General features: G+C 40.4%; 1 protein-coding gene and 1 long non-coding RNA gene across 2 annotated transcripts in view; both read left to right on the top strand.

The window, feature by feature from the left end:
• ighd (immunoglobulin heavy constant delta) overlaps positions 1-22,275 on the top strand; it is a 67,977-nt gene that overhangs the window by 12,931 nt on the left and 32,771 nt on the right. The gene's annotated exons all lie outside the window — the stretch shown is intronic.
• On the top strand, positions 18,425-21,226 carry LOC138407780 (uncharacterized). Its single transcript, XR_011241119.1, has 3 exons — positions 18,425-18,477; positions 18,568-18,644; positions 21,119-21,226. It is a non-coding gene; the product is annotated as an uncharacterized lncRNA (long non-coding RNA).

The following is a 22,275-nucleotide window of genomic DNA, read 5'->3' as shown; positions in this document are numbered from 1 at the left end:
CAGAAGTCAGAAATATGGCTTTTGCCATTCTACACTGAAGGCCAATTGATCCTGACCAAGTAGAACAATAATCAACAAGATAATGGTTTCATTCTTTGTTGAAAATGAAGAAGGCAGATGAAGATTTTTGCGTCTGAGTTTCAGGATGACTTGACTGAAAAGTCTCCTAAAGTGTGCTGCAGAGAATCTGTCTGAGGTAAAGTTAGTTCTATTTAGGAAGGTAAGACGAAATGTTCCTTATTTAGCTCTAGTACTGATAAAGACAAAACACATACACTCACACCTACTCATGTCAAAAAACATCACCACATATTTGTGCTACAAATCATCCAGAAATCCTTTTCCCTATCCATTCACCTATTTTCTGCATCCTCTTTTCCAAAGAATGTCTTCAGCACTTGAGCATATCCATGGACATACTGTATTTTACATCCATGAGTGTTTCCCAGCATGCACGAGCTTAAAGGCAGGGTAATCTCTTCAAAGTCAATTATAAACATTCAGATACAACGAAATTAAAAATACATCATATTTTATAGTAAGCAGAGGTTATTCTCTGTCATGTTTTCCCAGAGCTGATCTAATAACACTGAGCAGCCTATTTTATTCTATTACCTCCAGTGACACCATCACTGATGATTGGTAGATTTGATTCTATGCAAACTCACAGACCTTCCTTGTTACTCAACTATAAAAACTTCCCAACAGACTGACAGGGGAGTTGACGGCACGTCAGATTCACCATAAACCATGTTTCCTGTAGCTGTGCTGCTGCTTTTGGCAGCTGGATCATGTGAGTCTCCCTGGATTTGTCATATAGTCACCACTTTTTCTTTTGCAGGATAACTTCATGATTTATGACTAAACATTCTTCTTTTAACAGATGTGAAGTGTGAAACTTTGACGCAGCCAGCCTCTGTGACTGTGCAGCCAGGTCAAACTCTGACCATCAGCTGTCAGGTCTCTTATTCTCTTGGCTACTGGACAGCTTGGATCAGACAGCCTGCAGGAAAAGGACTGGAGTGGATTGGGTTGAAAAATACAGGAAGTTCATACTATAAAGAGTCACTAAAGAACAAGTTCAGTATCGACTTAGACACTTCCAGCAAAACATTGACTCTAAAGGGACAGAACATGCAGCCTGGAGACACTGCTGTGTATTACTGTGCCAGACACACACAATGATACAAACCATCAGCCGACCTGAACAAAAACCCCTCAGTGCCTGAACACTAGTTACATGAAGCCACCAGAGGAGGAGCCCAAAGACTACTGATGATTTCAGACCAGTTTACTGGGACTGTAAAGAGGAATCAGACATTGGTCTTAACGTCATTTAACAGCAACTATTTAAACCACTTTTAATACTCTGACATCACAGTGACTGACATGTCAGGTTGTATAATTTCAGTTTATAATAAATAATAAGAAACATACAAGGAATTATTTTTTCTCAAGGTCTCAAAATTCACAAGTTACTCTGTGAGATTTCTTTTTTACAAAATCAATGAATGTAAGATAATAAAGTTTACGTGATTTTTCAGAAGAAAAATTTGCAACAATTGATGAGAAATTACCATCATTTACTTTCATCTGTGACTAAAAGAGACAAAATGACCGATACAACACACCCACACATGTAAATATATACATATAAATATATATAAAAAACTTTATTTCATCTTTTAGTTTTTTAGTTGAGTTGATGCAAATGATCTGATCTCTTCCATCTCTACATATGTGTTGGAGACTGAAGGGCGGAGACACTGACAGACACACTGTAGACCGGACAGAGACACTTTGCTTTTACGATGATTGGACCTGATTATTTAGTAGCTTTTCTGATCCTGTCCATTGCCTGGGATGGTAAGAACAGAAACTTCTTTGCTGACGGACCTCCTGATAAAGATAACATGCCTGTGTCTCAGTGGCTAACAAGTTGTTGGAATTTCTCGAGGTACTAACGGGCAAACGCTGACTGAGTCTGGACCGACGGTTAAAGGGCCTGGAGATTCCCACACACTGACCTGCACATATTCTGGGTTTGGTGGTAATTACTGGAACGCTTGGATCAGGCAGGCTGCTGGAAAAGGACTAGAGTGGGTTGGTACTATCAGTGACGGCAGTAGCTCTATCTACTACCTTCAGTCAGTCCGCGGCCGGTTCACCATCTCCAGAGACAACAGCAAACAGCAGGTGCATCTGCAGATGAACAGTCTGAAAACAGAAGATTCTGCTGTTTATTATTGTGCTCGACAAATACAATGACTGAAGACAATGGAGCTGCTGAACAAAAACCTCCACAGACCACAAGCAGCAATGTGATCTCAGTGACGTCCGTTTTCCCAAAATCATGAAGTCCTTCACACACTTTACACACCTTCATACCAGCGTTTTAAATATATATAGTATACCAAAATCAATCAAATGTCAGTTTCTGTTCTTGTCTTCTTGAGGTTACGTTCCAAACAGTCAGAAGTCAGAAATATGGTATTTGCCATTCTACACTGAAGGCCAATTGATCCTGACCAAGTAGAACAATAATCAACAAGATAATGGTTTCATTCTTTGTTGAAAATGAAGAAGGCAGATGAAGATTTTTGCTTCTGAGTTTCAGGATGACTTGACTGAAAAGTCTCCTAAAGTGTGCTGCAGAGAATCTGTCTGAAGTAAAGTTAGTAACATTTAGGAAGGTAAGACGAAATGTTCCTTATTTAGCTCTAGTACTGATAAAGACAAAACACATACACTCACACCTACTCATGCCAAAAAACATCACCACATATTTGTGCTACAAATCATGCAGAAATCCTTTTCCCTATCCATTCACTTATTTTCTGCATCCTCTTTTCCAAAGAATGTCTTCAGCACTTGAGCATATCCATGGACATACTGTATTTTACATCCATGAGTGTTTCCCAGCATGTACAAGCTTAAAGGCAGGGTAATCTCTTCAAAGTGAATTAGAAACATTCAAACACAACGAAATAAAAAATACATCATATTTTATAGTAAGCACAGGTGATTCTCTGTCATGTTTTCCCAGAGCTGATCTAATAACACTGAGCAGCCTATTTTATTCTATGACCTCCAGTGACACCATCACTGATGATTGGTAGATTTGATTCTATGCAAACTCACAGACCTTCCTTGTTACTCAACTATAAAAACTTCCCAACAGACTGACAGGGGAGTTGACGGCACGTCAGATTCACCATAAACCATGTTTCCTGTAGCTGTGCTGCTGCTTTTGGCAGCTGGATCATGTGAGTCTCCCTGGATTTGTCATATAGTCACCACTTTTTCTTTTGCAGGATAACTTCATGATTTATGACTAAACATTCTTCTTTTAACAGATGTGAAGTGTGAAACTTTGACGCAGCCAGCCTCTGTGACTGTGCGGCCAGGTCGACCTCTGACCATCAGCTGTCAGGTCTCTTATTCTGTCAGCAGCTACTGGACAGGTTGGATCAGACAGCCTGCAGGAAAAGGACTGGAGTGGATTGGAATCAGGCATGGTGGAGGAACTACATACTATAAAGAGTCACTAAAGAACAAGTTCAGTATTGACTCAGACACTTCCAGCAACACAGTGACTCTAAAGGGACAGAACATGCAGCCTGGAGACACTGCTGTGTATTACTGTGCCAGAGACACAATGATACAAACCATCAGCCGACCTGAACAAAAACCCCTCAGTGCCTGAACACTAGTTACATGAAGCCACCAGAGGAGGAGCCCAAAGACTACTGATGATTTCAGACCAGTTTACTGGGACTGTAAAGAGGAATCAGTCCGTTTCATAATTGCAGGAACTCTTCATCAGTTCACTCATTCCTCCTGCATAACATGTCAAGAAATCACCCACCTTGCTCAATATCAGCAGAATCTCCAAATCTTAAACCCAAGAATGAAGCAGAACTTGATCAAATCATGTCAAAGAGCTTTATCCATCCATCTGTCCTCTTTCTGCACACACTTACATTCTATCATATAGGTGATGGCTTCATGATGTGAAACGTTTTCGCAATGTAAGACGAGAAACAGAACATTCTTATGACAAGAAGAGTTCCTTGTTATGTGATGAATGTACGCTACAATAACATGAAAAACATATTTTTATAACAATAACATGTTCAATTCTTTATCTTACACGTCTTTTTCTTTTCCTGTCGTGGCAGCTAAACACTTCCATGCATTCTGACACATGCTAGAGAGTCATGTATGGAAATGTTGCAGGAATGAGTCCTAAAAGTTGGAAATAAGTTAGGAGTGTATGAGGAAAAGTTATTTCAGCCTCCAACATTGCTCGTATCTGTCAGTCTCCTGCTCAATTCTACCTTACTCATTAACAAGACCCCGAGATAATCAAACTCCTTCATTTGGTGTAGAATCTCCGTCCCAACACAAAGAAAGAGATCTGTTGTTTTCTAGCAGAGAACCATGGCCTCAGAGTTAAAGGTGCTGACCCTCATCCCAGCACACATGCAGGTCACAATGTGATGAAGTGAACAGAACCATATCATCTGCAAATAGCAAAGAGGAAATTCTGAGGCCCCCAAAACTGGACACAATCCTCCCCCTGGCTGCATCTTGAACTCATGTGAATCACAAACAGGGCTGGTGAAGAGGGACCTTGGCCTATAGGTCAATGCTCAGTTTGAGTTCCTCCTGAGAATACAGAAGACTAAATGATCACTTCATATTCTACAAGGACCGGATTGTTCTTAGCAATGGCCCTAGAATCTGTATTCCCATCGATAATGGGAAGTTTGTCCAAATCATCTAATCATCTCATTTCACCAGGTACAAATCTGAAATGTTGTCCAAACATTACATGTATGCCTTCATTGTTTCCTGCAAAGCAAAGCTCATGGTTTCATCAGCCTTACAATGTGATTTCAATGTGTTAAAACTGAGTAAATAATGAAATCAAAATACATCATATTTTATAGTAAGCAGAGGTTATTCTCTGTCATGTTTTCCCAGAGCTGATCTAATAACACTGAGCAGCCTATTTTATTCTATTACCTCCAGTGACACCATCACTGATGATTGGTAGATTTGATTCTATGCAAACTCACAGACCTTCCTTGTTACTCAACTATAAAAACTTCCCAACAGACTGACAGGGGAGTTGACGGCACGTCAGATTCACCATAAACCATGTTTCCTGTAGCTGTGCTGCTGCTTTTGGCAGCTGGATCATGTGAGTCTCCCTGGATTTGTCATATAGTCACCACTTTTTCTTTTGCAGGATAACTTCATGATTTATGACTAAACATTCTTCTTTTAACAGATGTGAAGTGTGAAACTTTGACGCAGCCAGCCTCTGTGACTGTGCAGCCAGGTCAACCTCTGACCATCAGCTGTCAGGTCTCTTATTCTATGAGCAGCTACTGGACAGCTTGGATCAGACAGCCTGCAGGAAAAGGACTGGAGTGGATTGGGGTGAAATCTACAGGATATACATTCTATAAAGAGTCACTAAAGAACAAGTTCAGTATCGACTTAGACTCTTCCAGCAAAACAGCGACTCTAAAGGGACAGAACATGCAGCCTGGAGACACTGCTGTGTATTACTGTGCCAGAGACACAATGATACAAACCATCAGCCGACCTGAACAAAAACCCCTCAGTGCCTGAACACTAGTTACATGAAGCCACCAGAGGAGGAGCCCAAAGACTACTGATGATTTCAGACCAGTTTACTGGGACTGTAAAGAGGAATCAGACATTGGTCTTTACGTCATTTAACAGCAACTATTTAAACCACTTTTAATACTCTGACATCACAGTGACTGACATGTCAGGTTTTATAATTTCAGTTTATAATAAATAATAATAAACATACAAGGAATTATGTTTTCTTAAGGTCTCAAAATTCACAAGTTACTCTGTGAGATTTCTTTTTTTTAAACCGATGAATGTAAGATAATAAAGTTTATGTGATTTTTCAGAAGAAAAATTTACAACAATTGATGAGAAATTACCATAATTTACTTTCATCTGTGACTAAAAGAGACAAAATGACCGATACAACACACCCACACATGTAAATATATACATATAAATATATATAAAAAACTTTATTTCATCTCTTGGTTTTTTAGTCGAGTTGATGCAAATGATCTGATCTCTTCCATCTCTACATATGTGTTGGAGACTGAAGGACGGAGACACTGACAGACACACTGTAGACCGGACAGAGACACTTTGCTTTTACGATGATTGGACCTGATTATTTAGTAGCTTTTCTGATCCTGTCCATTGCCTGGAATGGTAAGAACAGCAACTTCTTTGCTGACGGACCTCCTGATAAAGATAACATGCCTGTGTCTCAGTGGCTGACAAGTTGTTGGAATTTCTCGAGGTACTAACGGGCAAACGCTGACTGAGTCTGGACCGACGGTTAAAGGGCCTGGAGATTCCCACACACTGACCTGCACATATTCTGGGTTTGGTGGTAATTACTGGAACGCTTGGATCAGGCAGGCTGCTGGAAAAGGACTAGAGTGGGTTGCTATAATCAGTGATGGCAGTAGCTCTATCTACTACTCTCAGTCAGTCTGTGGCCGGTTCACCATCTCCAGAGACAACAGCAAACAGCAGGTGCATCTGCAGATGAACAGTCTGAAAACAGAAGATTCTGCTGTTTATTATTGTGCTCGACAAATACAATGACTGAAGACAATGGAGCTGCTGAACAAAAACCTCCACAGACCACAAGCAGCAATGTGATCTCAGTGACATCCATTTTCCCAAAATCATGAAGTCCTTCACACACTTTACACACCTTCATACCAGCGTTTTAAATATATATAGTATACCTAAATCAATCATATGTCAGTTTTTGTTCTTGTCTTCTTGATGTTACGTTCCAAACAGTCAGAAGTCAGAAATATGGTATTTGCCATTCTACACTGAAGGCCAATTGATCCTGACCAAGTAGAACAATAATCAACAAGATAATGGTTTCATTCTTTGTTGAAAATGAAGAAGGCAGATGAACATTTTTGCTTCTGAGTTTCAGGATGACTTGACTGAAAAGTCTCCTAAAGTGTGCTGCAGAGAATCTGTCTGAGGTAAAGTTAGTAACATTTAGGAAGGTAAGACGAAATGTTCCTTATTTAGCTCTAGTACTGATACAGACAAAACACATACACTCACACCTACTCATGTCAAAAAACATCACCACATATTTGTGCTACAAATCATCCAGAAATCCTTTTCCCTATCCATTCACTTATTTTCTGCATCCTCTTTTCCAAAGAATGTCTTCAGCACTTGAGCATATCCATGGACATACTGTATTTTACATCCATGAGTGTTTCCCAGCATGCACGAGCTTAAAGGCAGGGTAATCTCTTCAAAGTGAATTAGAAACATTCAAACACAACGAAATAAAAAATACATCATGTTTTATAGTAAGCAGAGGTGATTCTCTGTCATGTTTTCCCAGAGCTGATCTAATAACACTGAGCAGCCTATTCTATTCTATTACCTCCAGCGACACCATCACTGATGATTCAGATTTGATTCTATGCAAACTCACAGACCTTCCTTGTTACTCAACTATAAAAACTTCCCAACAGACTGACAGGGGAGTTGACGACACGTCAGATTCACCATAAACCATGTTTCCTGTAGCTGTGCTGCTGCTTTTGGCAGCTGGATCATGTGAGTCTCCCTGGATTTGTCAAATAGTCACCACTTTTTCTTTTGCAGGATAACTTCATGATTTATGACAAAACATTCTTCTTTTAACAGATGTGAAGTGTCAAACTTTGACGCAGCCAGCCTCTGTGACTGTGCAGCCAGGTCAACCTCTGACCATCAGCTGTCGGGTCTCTTATTCTGTCAGCAGCCACCACACAGCTTGGATCAGACAGCCTGCAGGAAAAGGACTGGAGTGGATTGGAAGCAGGCGTGTTGGATACAACCCAATCTATAAAGAGTCACTGAAGAACAAGTTCAGTATCGACTTAGACACTTCCAGCAAAACAGTGACTCTAAAGGGACAGAACATGCAGCCTGGAGACACTGCTGTGTATTACTGTGCCAGAGACACACAATGATACAAACCATCAGCCGACCTGAACAAAAACCCCTCAGTGCCTGAACACTAGTTACATGAAGCCACCAGAGGAGGAGCCCAAAGACTACTGATGATTTCAGACCAGTTTACTGGGACTGTAAAGAGGAATCAGTCTGTTAGTATCATAAAAGTTTCATAATTGCACGAACTCTTCATCAGTTCACTCATTCCTCCTGCATAACATGTCAAGAAATCACTCACCTTGCTCAATATCGGCAGAATCTCCAAATCTTAAACCCAAGAATGAAGCAGAACTTGATCAAATCATGTCAAAGAGCTTTATCCATCCATCTGTCCTCTTTCTGCACACACTAATATTCTATCATATAGGTGATGGCTTCATGATGTGAAACGTTTTTGCAATGTAAGACGATAAACAGAACATTCTTATGACAAGAAGAGTTCCTTGTTATGTGATGAATGTACGCTACAATAACATGAAAAACATATTTTTATAACAATAACATGTTCAAGTCTTTATGATACACGTCTTTTTCTTTTCCTGTCGTGGCAGCTAAACACTTTCATGCATTCTGACACATGCTAGAGAGTCATGTATGGAAATGTTGCAGGAATGAGTCCTAAAAGTTGGAAATAAGTTATGAGTGTATGAGGAAAAGTTATTTCAGCCTCCAACATTGCTCTTATCTGTCAGTCTCCTGCTCAATTCTACCTTACTCATTAACAAGACCCCGAATAATTAAACTCCTTCATTTGGTGTAGAATCTCCGTCCCAACACAAAGAAAGAGATCTGTTGTTTTCTAGCAGAGAACCATGGCCTCAGAGTTAAAGGTGCTGACCCTCATCCCAGCACACATGCAGGTCACAATGTGATGAAGTGAACAGAACCATATCATCTGCAAATAGCAAAGAGGAAATTCTGAGGCCCCCAAAACTGGACACAATCCTCCCCCTGGCTGCATCTTGAACTCATGTGAATCACAAACAGGGCTGGTGAAGAGGGACCTTGGCCTATAGGTCAATGCTCAGTTTGAGTTCCTCCTGAGAATACAGAAGACTAAATGATCACTTCATATTCTACAAGGACCGGATTGTTCTTAGCAATGGCCCTAGAATCTGTATTCCCATCGATAATGGGAAGTTTGTCCAAATCATCTAATCATCTCATTTCACCAGGTACAAATCTGAAATGTTGTCCAAACATTACATGTATGCCTTCATTGTTTCCTGCAAAGCAAAGCTCATGGTTTCATCAGCCTTACAATGTGATTTCAATGTGTTAAAACTGAGTAAATAATGAAATCAAAATACATCATATTTTATAGTAAGCAGAGGTGATTCTCTGTCATGTTTTCCCAGGGCTGATCTAATAACACTGAGCAGCCTATTCTATTCTATTACCTCCAGTGACACCATCACTGATGATTGGTAGATTTGATTCTATGCAAACTCACAGACCTTCCTTGTTACTCAACTATAAAAACTTCCCAACAGACTGACAGGGGAGTTGACGGCACGTCAGATTCACCATAAACCATGTTTCCTGTAGCTGTGCTGCTGCTTTTGGCAGCTGGATCATGTGAGTCTCCCTGGATTTGTCATATAGTCACCACTTTTTCTTTTGCAGGATAACTTCATGATTTATGACTAAACATTCTTCTTTTAACAGATGTGAAGTGTCAAACTTTGACGCAGCCAGCCTCTGTGACTGTGCAGCCAGGTCAACCTCTGACCATCAGCTGTCAGGTCTCTTATTCTGTCAGCAGCTACTACACAGCTTGGATCAGACAGCCTGCAGGAAAAGGACTGGAGTGGATTGGGATGAAATATACAGGAGCTTCATACTATAAAGAGTCACTAAAGAACAAGTTCAGTATCGACTTAGACACTTCCAGCAACACAGTGACTCTAAAGGGACAGAACATGCAGCCTGGAGACACTGCTGTGTATTACTGTGCCAGAGACACACAATGATACAAACCATCAGCCGACCTGAACAAAAACCCCTCAGTGCCTGAACACTAGTTACATGAAGCCACCAGAGGAGGAGCCCAAAGACTACTGATGATTTCAGACCAGTTTACTGGGACTGTAAAGAGGAATCAGACATTGGTCTTAACGTCATTTAACAGCAACTATTTAAACCACTTTTAATACTCTGACATCACAGTGACTGACATGTCAGGTTGTATAATTTCAGTTTATAATAAATAATAATAAACATACAAGGAATTATGTTTTCTCAAGGTCTCAAAATTCACAAGATACTCTGTGAGATTTCTTTTTTACAAAATCAATGAATGTAAGATAATAAAGTTTATGTGATTTTTCAGAAGAAACATTTACAACAATTGATGACAAATTACCATCATTTACTTTCATCTGTGACTAAAAGAGACAGAATGACCGATACAACACACCCACACATGTAAATATATACATATAAATATATATAAAAAACTTTATTTCATCTTTTAGTTTTTTAGTTGAGTTGATGCAAATGATCTGATCTCTTCCATCTCTACATATGTGTTGGAGACTGAAGGACGGAGACACTGACAGACACAATGTAGACCGGACAGAGACACTTTGCTTTTACGATGATTGGACCTGATTATTTAGTAGCTTTTCTGATCCTGTCCATTGCCTGGGATGGTAAGAACAGCAACTTCTTTGCTGACGGACCTCCTGATAAAGATAACATGCCTGTGTCTCAGTGGCTAACAAGTTGTTGGAATTTCTCGAGGTACTAACGGGCAAACGCTGACTGAGTCTGGACCGACGGTTAAAGGGCCTGGAGATTCCCACACACTGACCTGCACATATTCTGGGTTTGGTGGTAATTACTGGAACGCTTGGATCAGGCAGGCTGCTGGAAAAGGACTAGAGTGGTTTGCTACTATCAGTGACGGCAGTAGCTCTATCTACTACCTTCAGTCAGTCCGCGGCCGGTTCACCATCTCCAGAGACAACAGCAAACAGCAGGTGCATCTGCAGATGAACAGTCTGAAAACAGAAGATTCTGCTGTTTATTATTGTGCTCGACAAATACAATGACTGAAGACAATGGAGCTGCTGAACAAAAACCTCCACAGACCACAAGCAGCAATGTGATCTCAGTGACGTCCGTTTTCCCAAAATCATGAAGTCCTTCACACACTTTACACACCTTCATACCAGCGTTTTAAATATATATAGTATACCAAAATCAATCAAATGTCAGTTTTTGTTCTTGTCTTCTTGATGTTACGTTCCAAACAGTCAGAAGTCAGAATTATGGCTTTTGCCATTCTACACTGAAGGCCAATTGATCCTGACCAAGTAGAACAATAATCAACAAGATAATGGTTTCATTCTTTGTTGAAAATGAAGAAGGCAGATGAAGATTTTTGCGTCTGTGTTTCAGGATGACTTGACTGAAAAGTCTCCTAAAGTGTGCTGCGGAGAATCTGTCTGAGGTAAAGTTAGTTCTATTTAGGAAGGTAAGACGAAATGTTCCTTATTTAGCTCTAGTACTGATAAAGACAAAACACATACACTCACACCTACTCATGTCAAAAAACATCACCACATATTTGTGCTACAAATCATCCAGAAATCCTTTTCCCTATCCATTCACTTATTTTCTGCATCCTTTTTTCCATAGAATGTCTTCAGCACTTGAGCATATCCATGGACATACTGTATTTTACATCCATGAGGGTTTCCCAGCATGCACGAGCTTAAAGGTAATCTCTTCAAAGTCAATTAGAAACATTCAGATACAACGAAATTAAAAATACATCATATTTTATAGTAAGCAGAGGTGATTCTCTGTCATGTTTTCCCAGAGCTGATCTAATAACACTGAGCAGCCTATTTTATTCTATTACCTCCAGCGACACCATCAGTGATGATTGGTAGATGTGATTCTATGCAAACTCACAGACCTTCCTTGTTACTCAACTATAAAAACTTCCCAACAGACTGACAGGGGAGTTGACGGCACGTCAGATTCACCATAAACCATGTTTCCTGTAGCTGTGCTGCTGCTTTTGGCAGCTGGATCATGTGAGTCTCCCTGGATTTGTCATATAGTCACCACTTTTTCTTTTGCAGGATAACTTCATGATTTATGACTAAACATTCTTCTTTTAACAGATGTGAAGTGTCAAACTTTGACGCAGCCAGCCTCTGTGACTGTGCAGCCAGGTCAAACTCTGACCATCAGCTGTCAGGTCTCTTATTCTGTCAGCAGCTACTACACAGCTTGGGTCAGACAGCCTGCAGGAAAAGGACTGGAGTGGATTGGGGCGAAATATACAGGAGCTTCATACTATAAAGAGTCACTGAAGAACAAGTTCAGCATCGACTTAGACACTTCCAGCAACACAGCGACTCTAAAGGGACAGAACATGCAGCCTGGAGACACTGCTGTGTATTACTGTGCCAGACACACACAATGATACAAACCATCAGCCGACCTGAACAAAAACCCCTCAGTGCCTGAACACTAGTTACATGAAGCCACCAGAGGAGGAGCCCAAAGACTACTGATGATTTCAGACCAGTTTACTGGGACTGTAAAGAGGAATCAGTCCGTTTTATGAAAGTTTCATAATTGCAGGAACTCTTCATCAGTTCACTCATTCCTCCTGCATAACATGTCAAGAAATCACCCACCTTGCTCAATATCAGCAGAATCTCCAAATCTTAAACCCAAGAATGAAGCAGAACTTGATCAAATCATGTCAAAGAGCTTTATCCATTCATCTGTCCTCTTTCTGCACACACTTATATTCTATCATATAGGTGATGGCATCATGATGTGAAACGTTTTCGCAATGTAAGACGATAAACAGAACATTCTTATGACAAGAAGAGTTCCTTGTTATGTGATGAATGTACGCTACACTAACATGAAAAACATATTTTTATAACAATAACATGTTCAAGTCTTTATGATACACGTCTTTTTCTTTTCCTGTCGTGGCAGCTAAACACTTCCATGCATTCTGACACATGCTAGAGAGTCATGTATGGAAATGTTGCAGGAATGAGTCCTAAAAGTTGGAAATAAGTTAGGAGTGTACGAGGAAAAGTTATTTCAGCCTCCAAATTGCTCGTATCTGTCAGTCTCCTGCTCAATTCTACCTTACTCATTAACAAGACCCCGAATAATTAAACTCCTTCATTTGGTGTAGAATCTCCGTCCCAACACAAAGAAAGAGATCTGTTGTTTTCTAGCAGAGAACCATGGCCTCAGAGTTAAAGGTGCTGACCCTCATCCCAGCACACATGCAGGTCACAATGTGATGAAGTGAACAGAACCATATCATCTGCAAATAGCAAAGAGGAAATTCTGAGGCCCCCAAAACTGGACACAATCCTCCCCCTGGCTGCATCTTGAACTCATGTGAATCACAAACAGGGCTGGTGAAGAGGGACCTTGGCCTATAGGTCAATGCTCAGTTTGAGTTCCTCCTGAGAATACAGAAGACTAAATGATCACTTCATATTCTACAAGGACCGGATTGTTCTCAGCAATGGCCCTAGAATCTGTATTCCCATCGATAATGGGAAGTTTGTCCAAATCAACTAATCATCTCATTTCACCAGGTACAAATCTGAAATGTTGTCCAAACATTACATGTATGCCTTCATTGTTTCCTGCAAAGCAAAGCTCATGGTTTCATCAGCCTTACAATGTGATTTCAATGTGTTAAAACTGAGTAAATAATGAAATCAAAATACATCATATTTTATAGTAAGCAGAGGTGATTCTCTGTCATGTTTTCCCAGAGCTGATCTAATAACACTGAGCCGCCTATTTTATTCTATTACCTCCAGTGACACCATCACTGATGATTGGTAGATTTGATTCTATGCAAACTCACAGACCTTCCTTGTTACTCAACTATAAAAACTTCCCAACAGACTGACAGGGGAGTTGACGGCACGTCAGATTCACCATAAACCATGTTTCCTGTAGCTGTGCTGCTGCTTTTGGCAGCTGGATCATGTGAGTCTCCCTGGATTTGTCATATAGTCACCACTTTTTCTTTTGCAGGATAACTTCATGATTTATGACTAAACATTCTTCTTTTAACAGATGTGAAGTGTCAAACTTTGACGCAGCCAGCCTCTGTGACTGTGCAGCCAGGTCAACCTCTGACCATCAGCTGTCAGGTCTCTTATTCTATCAGCAGCTACTGGACAGGTTGGATCAGACAGCCTGCAGGAAAAGGACTGGAGTGGATTGGAAGCAGATATGGTGGAGGGAGCACTTACTATAAAGAGTCACTAAAGAACAAGTTCAGTATCGACTTAGACACTTCCAGCAACACAGCGACTCTAAAGGGACAGAACATGCAGCCTGGAGACACTGCTGTGTATTACTGTGCCAGAGACACAATGATACAAACCATCAGCCGACCTGAACAAAAACCCCTCAGTGCCTGAACACTAGTTACATGAAGCCACCAGAGGAGGAGCCCAAAGACTACTGATGATTTCAGACCAGTTTACTGGGACTGTAAAGAGGAATCAGACATTGGTCTTAACGTCATTTAACAGCAACTATTTAAACCACTTTTAATACTCTGACATCACAGTGACTGACATGTCAGGTTGTATAATTTCAGTTTATAATAAATAATAATAAACATACAAGGAATTATGTTTTCTCAAGGTCTCAAAATTCACAAGTTACTCTGTGAGATTTATTTTTTATAAAATCAATGAATGTAAGATAATAAAGTTTATGTGATTTTTCAGAAGAAAAATTTACAACAATTGATGAGAAATTACCATAATTTGCTTTCATCTGTGACTAAAAGAGACAAAATGACCGATACAACACACCCACACATGTAAATATATACATATAAATATATATAAAAAACTTTATTTCATCTTTTAGTTTTTTAGTTGAGTTGATGCAAATGATCTGATCTCTTCCATCTCTACATATGTGTTGGAGATTGAAGGACGGAGACACTGACAGACACACTGTAGGCCGGACAGAGACACTTTGCTTTTACGATGATTGGACCTGATTATTTAGTAGCTTTTCTAATCCTGTCCATTGCCTGGGATGGTAAGAACAGCAACTTCTTTGCTGACAGACCTCCTGAGAAAGATAACATGCCTGTGTCTCAGTGGCTAACAAGTTGTTGGAATTTCTCGAGGTACTAACGGGCAAACGCTGACTGAGTCTGGACCGGCGGTTAAAGGGCCTGGAGATTCCCACACACTGACCTGCACATATTCTGGGTTCGGTGGTAATTACTGGAACGCTTGGATCAGGCAGGCTGCTGGAAAAGGACTAGAGTGGGTTGGTACTATCAGTGACAGCAGTAGCTCTATCTACTACTCTCAGTCAGTCCGCGGCTGGTTCACCATCTCCAGAGACAACAGCAAACAGCAGGTGCATCTGCAGATGAACAGTCTGAAAACAGAAGATTCTGCTGTTTATTATTGTGCTCGACAAATACAATGACTGAAGACAATGGAGCTGCTGAACAAAAACCTCCACAGACCACAAGCAGCAATGTGATCTCAGTGACGTCCGTTTTCCCAAAATCATGAAGTCCTTCACACACTTTACACACCTTCATACCAGCGTTTTAAATATATATAGTATACCAAAATCAATCATATGTCAGTTTTTGTTCTTGTCTTCTTGATGTTACGTTCCAAACAGTCAGAAGTCAGAAATATGGCTTTTGCCATTCTACACTGAAGGCCAATTGATCCTGACCAAGTAGAACAATAATCAACAAGATAATGGTTTCATTCTTTGTTGAAAATGAAGAAGGCAGATGAAGATTTTTGCGTCTGAGTTTCAGGATGACTTGACTGAAAAGTCTCCTAAAGTGTCCTGCAGAGAATCTGTCTGAGGTAAAGTTAGTTCTATTTAGGAAGGTAAGACGAAATGTTCCTTATTTAGCTCTAGTACTGATAAAGACAAAACACATAGACTCACAACTACTCATGTCAAAAAACATCACCACATATTTGTGCTACAAATCATCCAGAAATCCTTTTCCCTATCCATTCACTTATTTTCTGCATCCTCTTTTCCAAAGAATGTCGTCAGCACTTGAGCATATCCATGGACATACTGTATTTTACATCCATGAGTGTTTCCCAGCATGCACGAGCTTAAAGGCAGGGTAATCTCTTCAAAGTGAATTAGAAACATTCAAACACAACGAAATTAAAAATACATCATATTTTATAGTAAGCAGAGGTGATTCTCTGTCATGTTTTCCCAGAGCTGATCTAATAACACTGAGCAGCCTATTCTATTCTATTACCTCCAGTGACACCATCACTGATGATTGGTAGATTTGATTCTATGCAAACTCACAGACCTTCCTTGTTACTCAACTATAAAAACTTCCCAACAGACTGACAGGGGAGTTGACGGCACGTCAGATTCACCATAAACCATGTTTCCTGTAGCTGTGCTGCTGCTTTTGGCAGCTGGATCATGTGAGTCTCCCTGGATTTGTCATATAGTCACCACTTTTTCTTTTGCAGGATAACTTCATGATTTATGACTAAACATTCTTCTTTTAACAGATGTGAAGTGTGAAACTTTGACGCAGCCAGCCTCTGTGACTGTGCAGCCAGGTCAACCTCTGACCATCAGCTGTCAGGTCTCTTATTCTATGAGCAGCTACTGGACAGCTTGGATCAGACAGCCTGCAGGAAAAGGACTGGAGTGGATTGGGATGAAATATACAGGAGGTTCACACTATAAAGAGTCACTAAAGAACAAGTTCAGTATCGACTTAGACACTTCCAGCAACACAGCGACTCTAAAGGGACAGAACATGCAGCCTGGAGACACTGCTGTGTATTACTGTGCCAGAGACACAATGATACAAACCATCAGCCGACCTGAACAAAAACCCCTCAGTGCCTGAACACTAGTTACATGAAGCCACCAGAGGAGGAGCCCAAAGACTACTGATGATTTCAGACCAGTTTACTGGGACTGTAAAGAGGAATCAGTCCGTTTCATAATTGCAGGAACTCTTCATCAGTTCACTCATTCCTCGTGCATAACATGTCAAGAAATCACCCACCTTGCTCAATATCAGCAGAATCTCCAAATCTTAAACCCAAGAATGAAGCAGAACTTGATCAAATCATGTCAAAGAGCTTTATCCATCCATCTGTCCTCTTTCTGCACACACTTATATTCTATCATATAGGTGATGGCATCATGATGTGAAACGTTTTTGCAATGTAAGACGATAAACAGAACATTCTTATGACAAGAAGAGTTCCTTGTTATGTGATGAATGTACGCTACGATAACATGAAAAACATATTTTTATAACAATAACATGTTCAAGTCTTTATCTTACACGTCTTCTTCTTTTCCTGTCGTGGCAGCTAAACACTTCCATGCATTCTGACACATGCTAGAGAGTCATGTATGGAAATGTTGCAGGAATGAGTCCTAAAAGTTGGAAATAAGTTAGGAGTGTATGAGGAAAAGTTATTTCAGCCTCCAACATTGCTCGTATCTGTCAGTCTCCTGCTCAGTTCTACCTTACTCATTAACAAGACCCCGAATAATTAAACTCCTTCATTTGGTGTAGAATCTCCGTCCCAACACAAAGAAAGAGATCTGTTGTTTTCTAGCAGAGAACCATGGCCTCAGAGTTAAAGGTGCTGACCCTCATCCCAGCACACATGCAGGTCACAATGTGATGAAGTGAACAGAACCATATCATCTGCAAATAGCAAAGAGGAAATTCTGAGGCCCCCAAAACTGGACACAATCCTCCCCCTGGCTGCATCTTGAACTCATGTGAATCACAAACAGGGCTGGTGAAGAGGGACCTTGGCCTATAGGTCAATGCTCAGTTTGAGTTCCTCCTGAGAATACAGAAGACTAAATGATCACTTCATATTCTACAAGGACGGGATTGTTCTTAGCAATGGCCCTAGAATCTGTATTCCCATCGATAATGGGAAGTTTGTCCAAATCATCTAATCATCTCATTTCACCAGGTACAAATCTGAAATGTTGTCCAAACATTACATGTATGCCTTCATTGTTTCCTGCAAAGCAAAGCTCATGGTTTCATCAGCCTTACAATGTGATTTCAATGTGTTAAAACTGAGTAAATAATGAAATCAAAATACATCATGTTTTATAGTAAGCAGAGGTGATTCTCTGTCATGTTTTCCCAGGGCTGATCTAATAACACTGAGCAGCCTATTCTATTCTATTACCTCCAGTGACACCATCACTGATGATTGGTAGATTTGATTCTATGCAAACTCACAGACCTTCCTTGTTACTCAACTATAAAAACTTCCCAACAGACTGACAGGGGAGTTGACGGCACGTCAGATTCACCATAAACCATGTTTCCTGTAGCTGTGCTGCTGCTTTTGGCAGCTGGATCATGTGAGTCTCCCTGGATTTGTCATATAGTCACCACTTTTTCTTTTGCAGGATAACTTCATGATTTATGACTAAACATTCTTCTTTTAACAGATGTGAAGTGTCAAACTTTGACGCAGCCAGCCTCTGTGACTGTGCAGCCAGGTCAACCTCTGACCATCAGCTGTCAGGTCTCTTATTCTATCAGCAGCTACTACACAGCTTGGATCAGACAGCCTGCAGGAAAAGGACTGGAGTGGATTGGGGTGAAATCTACAGGATCTTCATACTATAAAGAGTCACTAAAGAACAAGTTCAGTATCGACTTAGACACTTCCAGCAACACAGCGACTCTAAAGGGACAGAACATGCAGCCTGGAGACACTGCTGTGTATTACTGTGCCAGAGACACAATGATACAAACCATCAGCCGACCTGAACAAAAACCCCTCAGTGCCTGAACACTAGTTACATGAAGCCACCAGAGGAGGAGCCCAAAGACTACTGATGATTTCAGACCAGTTTACTGGGACTGTAAAGAGGAATCAGACATTGGTCTTAACGTCATTTAACAGCAACTATTTAAACCACTTTTAATACTCTGACATCACAGTGACTGACATGTCAGGTTGTATAATTTCAGTTTATAATAAATAATAATAAACATACAAGGAATTATGTTTTCTCAAGGTCTCAAAATTCACAAGATACTCTGTGAGATTTCTTTTTTACAAAATCAATGAATGTAAGATAATAAAGTTTATGTGATTTTTCAGAAGAAACATTTACAACAATTGATGACAAATTACCATCATTTACTTTCATCTGTGACTAAAAGAGACAGAATGACCGATACAACACACCCACACATGTAAATATATACATATAAATATATATAAAAAACTTTATTTCATCTTTTAGTTTTTTAGTTGAGTTGATGCAAATGATCTGATCTCTTCCATCTCTACATATGTGTTGGAGACTGAAGGACGGAGACACTGACAGACACAATGTAGACCGGACAGAGACACTTTGCTTTTACGATGATTGGACCTGATTATTTAGTAGCTTTTCTGATCCTGTCCATTGCCTGGGATGGTAAGAACAGCCACTTCTTTGCTGACGGACCTCCTGATAAAGATAACATGCCTGTGTCTCAGTGGCTAACAAGTTGTTGGAATTTCTCGAGGTACTAACGGGCAAACGCTGACTGAGTCTGGACCGACGGTTAAAGGGCCTGGAGATTCCCACACACTGACCTGCACATATTCTGGGTTTGGTGGTAATTACTGGAACGCTTGGATCAGGCAGGCTGCTGGAAAAGGACTAGAGTGGTTTGCTACTATCAGTGACGGCAGTAGCTCTATCTACTACCTTCAGTCAGTCCGCGGCCGGTTCACCATCTCCAGAGACAACAGCAAACAGCAGGTGCATCTGCAGATGAACAGTCTGAAAACAGAAGATTCTGCTGTTTATTATTGTGCTCGACAAATACAATGACTGAAGACAATGGAGCTGCTGAACAAAAACCTCCACAGACCACAAGCAGCAATGTGATCTCAGTGACGTCCGTTTTCCCAAAATCATGAAGTCCTTCACACACTTTACACACCTTCATACCAGCGTTTTAAATATATATAGTATACCAAAATCAATCAAATGTCAGTTTTTGTTCTTGTCTTCTTGATGTTACGTTCCAAACAGTCAGAAGTCAGAAATATGGCTTTTGCCATTCTACACTGAAGGCCAATTGATCCTGACCAAGTAGAACAATAATCAACAAGATAATGGTTTCATTCTTTGTTGAAAATGAAGAAGGCAGATGAAGATTTTTGCGTCTGAGTTTCAGGATGACTTGACTGAAAAGTCTCCTAAAGTGTGCTGCAGAGAATCTGTCTGAGGTAAAGTTAGTAACATTTAGGAAGGTAAGACGAAATGTTCCTTATTTAGCTCTAGTACTGATAAAGACAAAACACATACACTCACACCTACTCATGCCAAAAAACATCACCACATATTTGTGCTACAAATCATCCAGAAATCCTTTTCCCTATCCATTCACTTATTTTCTGCATCCTCTTTTCCAAAGAATGTCTTCAGCACTTGAGCATATCCATGGACATACTGTATTTTACATCCATGAGGGTTTCCCAGCATGTACAAGCTTAAAGGCAGGGTAATCTCTTCAAAGTGAATTAGAAACATTCAAACACAACGAAATAAAAAATACATCATATTTTATAGTAAGCACAGGTGATTCTCTGTCATGTTTTCCCAGAGCTGATCTAATAACACTGAGCAGCCTATTTTATTCTATGACCTCCAGTGACACCATCACTGATGATTGGTAGATTTGATTCTATGCAAACTCACAGACCTTCCTTGTTACTCAACTATAAAAACTTCCCAACAGACTGACAGGGGAGTTGACGGCACGTCAGATTCACCATAAACCATGTTTCCTGTAGCTGTGCTGCTGCTTTTGGCAGCTGGATCATGTGAGTCTCCCTGGATTTGTCATATAGTCACCACTTTTTCTTTTGCAGGATAACTTCATGATTTATGACAAAACATTCTTCTTTTAACAGATGTGAAGTGTGAAACTTTGACGCAGCCAGCCTCTGTGACTGTGCGGCCAGGTCAACCTCTGACCATCAGCTGTCAGGTCTCTTATTCTGTCAGCAGCTACTGGACAGGTTGGATCAGACAGCCTGCAGGAAAAGGACTGGAGTGGATTGGAATCAGGCATGGTGGAGGAACTACATACTATAAAGAGTCACTAAAGAACAAGTTCAGTATTGACTCAGACACTTCCAGCAACACAGTGACTCTAAAGGGACAGAACATGCAGCCTGGAGACACTGCTGTGTATTACTGTGCCAGAGACACAATGATACAAACCATCAGCCGACCTGAACAAAAACCCCTCAGTGCCTGAACACTAGTTACATGAAGCCACCAGAGGAGGAGCCCAAAGACTACTGATGATTTCAGACCAGTTTACTGGGACTGTAAAGAGGAATCAGTCCGTTTCATAATTGCAGGAACTCTTCATCAGTTCACTCATTCCTCGTGCATAACATGTCAAGAAATCACCCACCTTGCTCAATATCAGCAGAATCTCCAAATCTTAAACCCAAGAATGAAGCAGAACTTGATCAAATCATGTCAAAGAGCTTTATCCATCCATCTGTCCTCTTTCTGCACACACTTATATTCTATCATATAGGTGATGGCTTCATGATGTGAAACGTTTTCGCAATGTAAGACGAGAAACAGAACATTCTTATGACAAGAAGAGTTCCTTGTTATGTGATGAATGTACGCTACAATAACATGAAAAACATATTTTTATAACAATAACATGTTCAATTCTTTATCTTACACGTCTTTTTCTTTTCCTGTCGTGGCAGCCAAACACTTCCATGCATTCTGACACATGCTAGAGAGTCATGTATGGAAATGTTGCAGGAATGAGTCCTAAAAGTTGGAAATAAGTTAGGAGTGTATGAGGAAAAGTTATTTCAGCCTCCAACATTGCTCGTATCTGTCAGTCTCCTGCTCAATTCTACCTTACTCATTAACAAGACCCCGAGATAATCAAACTCCTTCATTTGGTGTAGAATCTCCGTCCCAACACAAAGAAAGAGATCTGTTGTTTTCTAGCAGAGAACCATGGCCTCAGAGTTAAAGGTGCTGACCCTCATCCCAGCACACATGCAGGTCACAATGTGATGAAGTGAACAGAACCATATCATCTGCAAATAGCAAAGAGGAAATTCTGAGGCCCCCAAAACTGGACACAATCCTCCCCCTGGCTGC

The sequence above is a fragment of the Paralichthys olivaceus genome, chromosome 5, assembly GCF_024713975.1.
Source record: "Paralichthys olivaceus isolate ysfri-2021 chromosome 5, ASM2471397v2, whole genome shotgun sequence".
Taxonomy (NCBI): Eukaryota; Metazoa; Chordata; class Actinopteri; order Pleuronectiformes; family Paralichthyidae; genus Paralichthys; species Paralichthys olivaceus.
This window is presented reverse-complemented; position numbering and strand designations above follow the sequence as displayed.